Source organism: Halichoeres trimaculatus, unplaced genomic scaffold, assembly GCF_033239565.1.
Source record: "Halichoeres trimaculatus isolate MK-OKI-2021-1 unplaced genomic scaffold, fHalTri1.1 fHalTri1_scaffold_10, whole genome shotgun sequence".
Lineage (NCBI taxonomy): Eukaryota > Metazoa > Chordata > Actinopteri > Labriformes > Labridae > Halichoeres > Halichoeres trimaculatus.
The window spans coordinates 15,584,111-15,590,135 of NW_027437187.1; positions in this window are offsets into that span (position 1 = coordinate 15,584,111).

Here is a 6,025-nt window from a genome sequence, read left to right on the forward strand (position 1 = left end):
ACCGGCTTTGAACGGGCTCTGACCCTGCAGAAACTCATCCAGACACCAGCCACTGCTACTCCGCTTGTTAACTGCGCTTCCTAGCATCACTAGTTTTTAATAAACACAAGAACACATGGATTAAATCACAGATTTTTCCTGCAGGAACCATGCCAGTTCTCTCCAAATGAAACTCATTCATTAGCTGCCAGGGATCCGGCATCAAAGAAGTCCAGTCTTCTAGGAAAATGAACAGAATCCGTCACAGTTTTTTTTTTTGATTTTGAGAATGAACTTATGATGAAGTTGTATTGAAATCAAATGTGGTGAACCAGCCATGCAAAACAACTCAGTCTTAGCTCATTTTTGTTAAACCATTGAAGTCTGCTTATCAAAGGTCCATTTATAAAATCAGTTTGCTAACAGGTCAGGGAGGAAGCCTTTAGTACGCTTTCATTCAGCAGCTTTTGGTTCCTGTCAAACACCTAGTCTGACAATTCAGGCCTTCGGTACAAACTACTTCCACCTTATTGTGTCTTAACCAAAGCAGAAGGAGGCGGAAGCTCCCAGTGGCGTCATTTCTGTGCTTGTTGGTACTTAATTGATTTCAACCTGGCAACCTCACACTGCCAGAGCCCTGGTGGCACCATAGAAATGAAGTTTGTGTGAACCAACACTGTGACGTCAGGATGGAGAGGGGTTATAACTTCTCTGGGTTATTTGGCAGCTCTCAACAAGCCTGCACTCTCTTTCCCAGTGGTAATGCCTTCACAGGGGCCGTCAAGCCTCTTTAACCTGAGGGGAGCCATCGCACAGTGCTGTCAGAAAGTATAAAGACACTTTGTTTGGAGTCTGTACCCTGGATGTGATTTAAGAGAGCTTCAGCAGTGTCTGACTTTAAGACTTTTAGAAATAGCCTCCAAATCAATCATCCATCAGGTCACTGACCCCAAACATAAAGCCAAGGTAAGTTTTCAAAAGCCGTGTCGTCATGTTGAACAACCTTGATCCTTATAAGGTCTTTTGAATGAATGTCTTCTAATAAAAAAAAGTAAAATCTGCAGAGCAGCTTTTGATAATCACCCAGTTGTGTGTGTGCACCTGTATAATCATGCACACATTTCTGTGGCCTAAAATAGTGGCACAACCATAAAGTAAATCATAAAAAGGACTACAGCAGCTTCATGGGTAATAAAATGAGGATAATAACATCTGCAAAGCTGGAGTCAGCACCTTACCCTCAGTGTTTTATTACAAATCAAATAATGTGCAAGACAGAGAAAATAAAAAATGAGTCACTGTTTTATTACCAAACACGGTGGCACACTGAGATGAAATGATTTTTTAATCTTGCTGAAGGTTTATTTGGAGGCATTTGTATTTTTTTTTCCCAATAAACAAGAACAAATTAGGAGAGCAGGAAAAGGTTCAAATTCATTAAAAGTTGGAGACAGGATTCAATCCCAGGGCTCTCATGTCTGGTAGTTCTGCAAACTAAGCTCCCAGGACAGCTCAGAGGGAAGTGAGATTTTGACAAGTTGCAGAATTAAGGCACAAGACTGCTGGTTTCCTCAAACCAGCCCTGAGCTCAGGAACTGGGAATTCAAAGAGGTTCAAAATGTAAGCCAAATAGGTCAAAGCTTACTGTAACATTGCATTATTATGGTATTAGTGGGATTCAGGCTTCACCTCTCCACATAGGGAAGACAACCTGAAAAGATGTAATTTAGACATGAATGAATAAATAAACCATAGCAGGAAAATTAAAATGTTCTCATATAAGAATATAAAACACTTGTGGGCTTTGAGGGTCAGGGATGAGGTCTCTGGCTGAGTGAGCAGACTAATGAGTTACAATCCCTTCAACAACTCTGCCTCCAAAGCAGAAAGTACACTCAGGGAGTGGGATCAAGTCTGACCTCCTGTGGCCATTCAATGTATTACCAAACCAAGGACCCAAATAGGACAGTTATGAGAATCCAAACAAATAAAATAAATACCCCCCCCCCCCCCCCCCCCCCAAAAAAAAAAAAAAAAAAATAAATAAATAAATAAATAAATAAATAAATAAATAAATAAAACATACATATATATATATATATATTTTAGGCTGCACAGTGGCTATTTGGCCTTCCTTTCTGTGTGGAGTTTGCATGTTCTCCCAAGGTTCTCTCCAGGTACCCCGGCTTCCTCCTACAGTCCAAAAACATGCTCATCAGGTTAATTGATCACTCTTAATTGTCCGTAGGTGTGAGTGTGTGCGTGAAAGGTAACTTTCCTGACATCTCCTCCTTAAAACTCAAAGTCAGAAGGATTGTGAAGCCCCACTTTCACTGCCCATATTCATACTGAAAATCAAGCCCTGTGATCGACTAGCAACCAGTCCTCGGTGTACTCCGCTTCTCGCCCAGTGACAGCTGGGATAGGCTCCAGCCACCTGCAACCCTGAACAGGATAAGGGGTATGGAAAATGAATGAATGAATGAATGAATGAATGAATGAATGAATGAATGAATGACGTTCCAGGCAAGCATGGGTTTTTAGAATAACTTTTACTTTCAACTCTCTGAAAATACAGAAAGACAAGAACAGAAGTTCAAAGTGGCTGCATCCTGCATCTCATCCTGGTCTACTAAATGACAAGATTGCACCTGTGCATTCCAAAGACCCCAAAAGCTGCCCCAAAATGCCTGTGTGAGCTTTGCTCATTTTAACCACTAATACATTACTAAAATAATACATTAGTGCTTGAGTATTCATCTTTTAACAGCTGAACAAGATACAGTACAAAATAGCAAGAATAAACATGACAGTAGGGAGGTGTCTGCATGTTTCACACCATTATTATGGGTCCCACATGTATAATAATTAAAGATACCAGGACTGGAAATTTTAATAGGTTCATCTTGTACAAAGCATTCAACATGATGGAAGTAATAAAAAGAAATCTGGTTAATAATAATAATAATAATAATAAAAGCCTCGACTTTGCCTGCTTGCAAAAGACAACGCTGATACATGGTGTACTTGTACAGAGACAATAACAAAACAAGTAAACTGCTGCTTTAAAATACTTCATCAACTTTACAACATCCATCCTCAGATATCCCCACAGCAACAAAAGACAGTACAAAATAAACTCAGAAATAAAACTGATATTGCAGTGGAGCTGAAAACATATTGTACAATAAAACACTGTAATACAAGAAGCACCAGATCATGTGTGAAGACATGACTTGGTCCTCTTTAAAATCTGGGTAAAAGAATTTGAAGTGTTTCAAATGCAAGAAAATGGTAGAGATGGTTGTGTTTAGCATTTCTGATACAGCAGAAGGTGAATCAGTTATCCAGCCTCAGGGAGGCTCTTGGTGCAATCATGCTATTGAAAAGTATTTGTTTAAACTGCAGTAAACTTGACCAGCGACTAACTGATATCCAGTAATAGCACAAAATCAAGAGCTATGGTTAAAGTTTCATATTGCATTCAAACTTATGAGTCCTAAATCTCCTTCAACTACATTTTAAACACAGGGGGCACTGTTAGGCTGGTGTTGTAAACCCATGCTCTATATACCGTTAGAGGGTGCATGCCTACTTTAACTCTGTTACCAAACAATTTCTGTCCCTCTTCAGCTATGTTACCCATGGAAAGGCAAAAAGAGGCTTAAAAATAACTTTAGAAAGACAGTAAATATCAACTCAAAGCTGGAAGTCAGTGGAATATATATTATTATGATTCATTCCCTGTCTTGTTTATATAAGGGAAAGGTCTTCCCAATTTGAGATATCTCTTGGAAACAATGGATGCCTATAAAAGCTATGTGTAAATGCACTCTGTGAAGCTTACACATTCACAGGACAGTTAAAACATCACCCTGCTGGTGGAGCCATAAGAAAGCTGTGAGATTACTAGAGTCTTAAGGTCTAAATGTCCGGGGGGAGCCTGAATGTGTTTAAGACAGCAAGTGGTCTTAGAAGACCTCATTTACCACAGCAAGAGAAAAAGACGGGTCACAGTCTCACATCCAGAGTGAAACATATAGCTCTGCAAAGGTTCCTGCTGGACGTTAAGCATGTGACAGCCTGTTTATTTGGAAAAACAGACAAGTTTATCAGTTAGTAAAATTCTAATGTGATAAATGGATGGAAAACATCACACTCATCTTTCTTTCTGTGAATAGGCCACCAGTGAAGTTTAGGGAAATCCCCAGATAAAAGTAAAATAGATCAATAAAAAGAAAAAATGAAAGCTACTTTGGGGTTTATTTGACTTTAAACAGAAGGGTTGACTTTATAGTCTCAGTTATTTCTGCTCTTTTGACTCATGATAAATATTTAATCACATAAAACTCAGAGCCATTGGGGACACACATGAACTTTGTAAACCTCTTGTAAGACTTCATGTTAAGTTCAAACAAATTCAGTAGACCTCAGTGACAGAATTACAGCAAAAAAGGAGTACAGATGAAGCTTACTGTTGAATAAGTGTAATTAACACAACCTTAATTACCATGCTTCCGCTCCTGTCCCCCAGAGGACAGCCACATGTCCTTGTGAAGACATTTACATGCCCCAGCCTGCACCTTGGGCAAGTAAGCATCTTGTTAGACAGAGCTGTAATAAATGAGCTTGTTGTGAGGAGGGATTTGGTGGGATTACTTTCAACTCAGCACTAGGAGGAAGGATTTATTATGCTACCCGTACGACTCCATGTGTGCGATAGAGGGGAGATGATGTTGTTTAGCATAGCGATGAAGGAACCAAAGCCTCAAATCTCAAGGGAGGAAAAAAAAGAAGCTGCTGCTCGTCTCAGCAGGGTCCAAAGGGGAAAGTTTGTTGCCAAAGAAATGCTAGCTCCACTAAAACAGGAAGACATAGCCCTTTAGGGGAAACAAAGTGTAACAAAGAAAAACAAAGCAAAAGTCGATATAAAAAAGTTTTTTATGAGGTGAGGGTATAAAACACTTGTCCATTTGTTCAATGAAAACTGGCCGAGTGGCAGTCAGAGCTCTACAGTGTATGGTGCAGTCTCCAGTATCAATGATTTCCACATCCTTTCACTTTAAAGTGTTGGTCAAACCATATGAACTTCCTGTCCCATTCAAGTTATGGGGTTTAAATCTACAGAGACCACACAAGTAAAACCTTGTCTTTTAACATTTACATTCTCTTGATGCCAGAAACTCTTGTTCCTGAAGAGTGATTTCTTCATCTTTCCCTGATACCCATGTATTAGAGCTGATTGAAAAGGCTGCAGATTCAGAGAGATTGCAAGTTCCAAAGCACCTATAGGTGAAAAAAACATAAACATAACATCTGTTGTATCCTCAAAAGACAAGTAATGCTGAAAGGCATCACATATTTTTCTGCACTTTCACTTTGTTTTGTTTAAGTCTGTTGTTTTCTTTCTGATTTTGATTTGCACAGGAGTTTATAGTTTGTTTTCATCCTGATGGAAATCTACGGACTGTGCAGACGCTGATGTGACAGACCTCAGTCTGCAGAGGGGGCATTGTGTGTGCTTGAAGCTTCAGACTGTTTCTTTGGCACTCCTGAAGCATCTTTACATCATTTACAGCTAAATAAAAAAGCCCCTCTTTTTTCTCACACTTGTTTTTTTTTTTTTTTTTTTCAGAGGGATGCACAGTGGTGTAATGGTAAGCCCAAGCAGCAACCTCCGGTCTGAGAATATGAAACAATGCTGAAGTGCTAAAATCTGCTGCTCGTCGAGTGTTCGCTTGAGGCTGGCTCTGGGAGTACCTGAAGTCACATACACACCAAGCCAAAAAAGCCATTTTCAAAGTGGGAATTAACCTTTTTACAGCCTGGTTCAAAAAAACGTCTCCCGTCTGAGTCGCTAATTTCACTACCGGCACCCACTGTACAGGGGGTGAATTTTTTTCTAACTCAGCCATTTGGAGGATATTAAGATCGCAAGCTCCCCCAATGAGAGGCACAACTGAGGGTCACGTGATCGACAGGCACCCTATGGCTGTAGGCGAAGCCCTTGCCACTACCAATATGGCCGCGATAGCCGATATGCTTC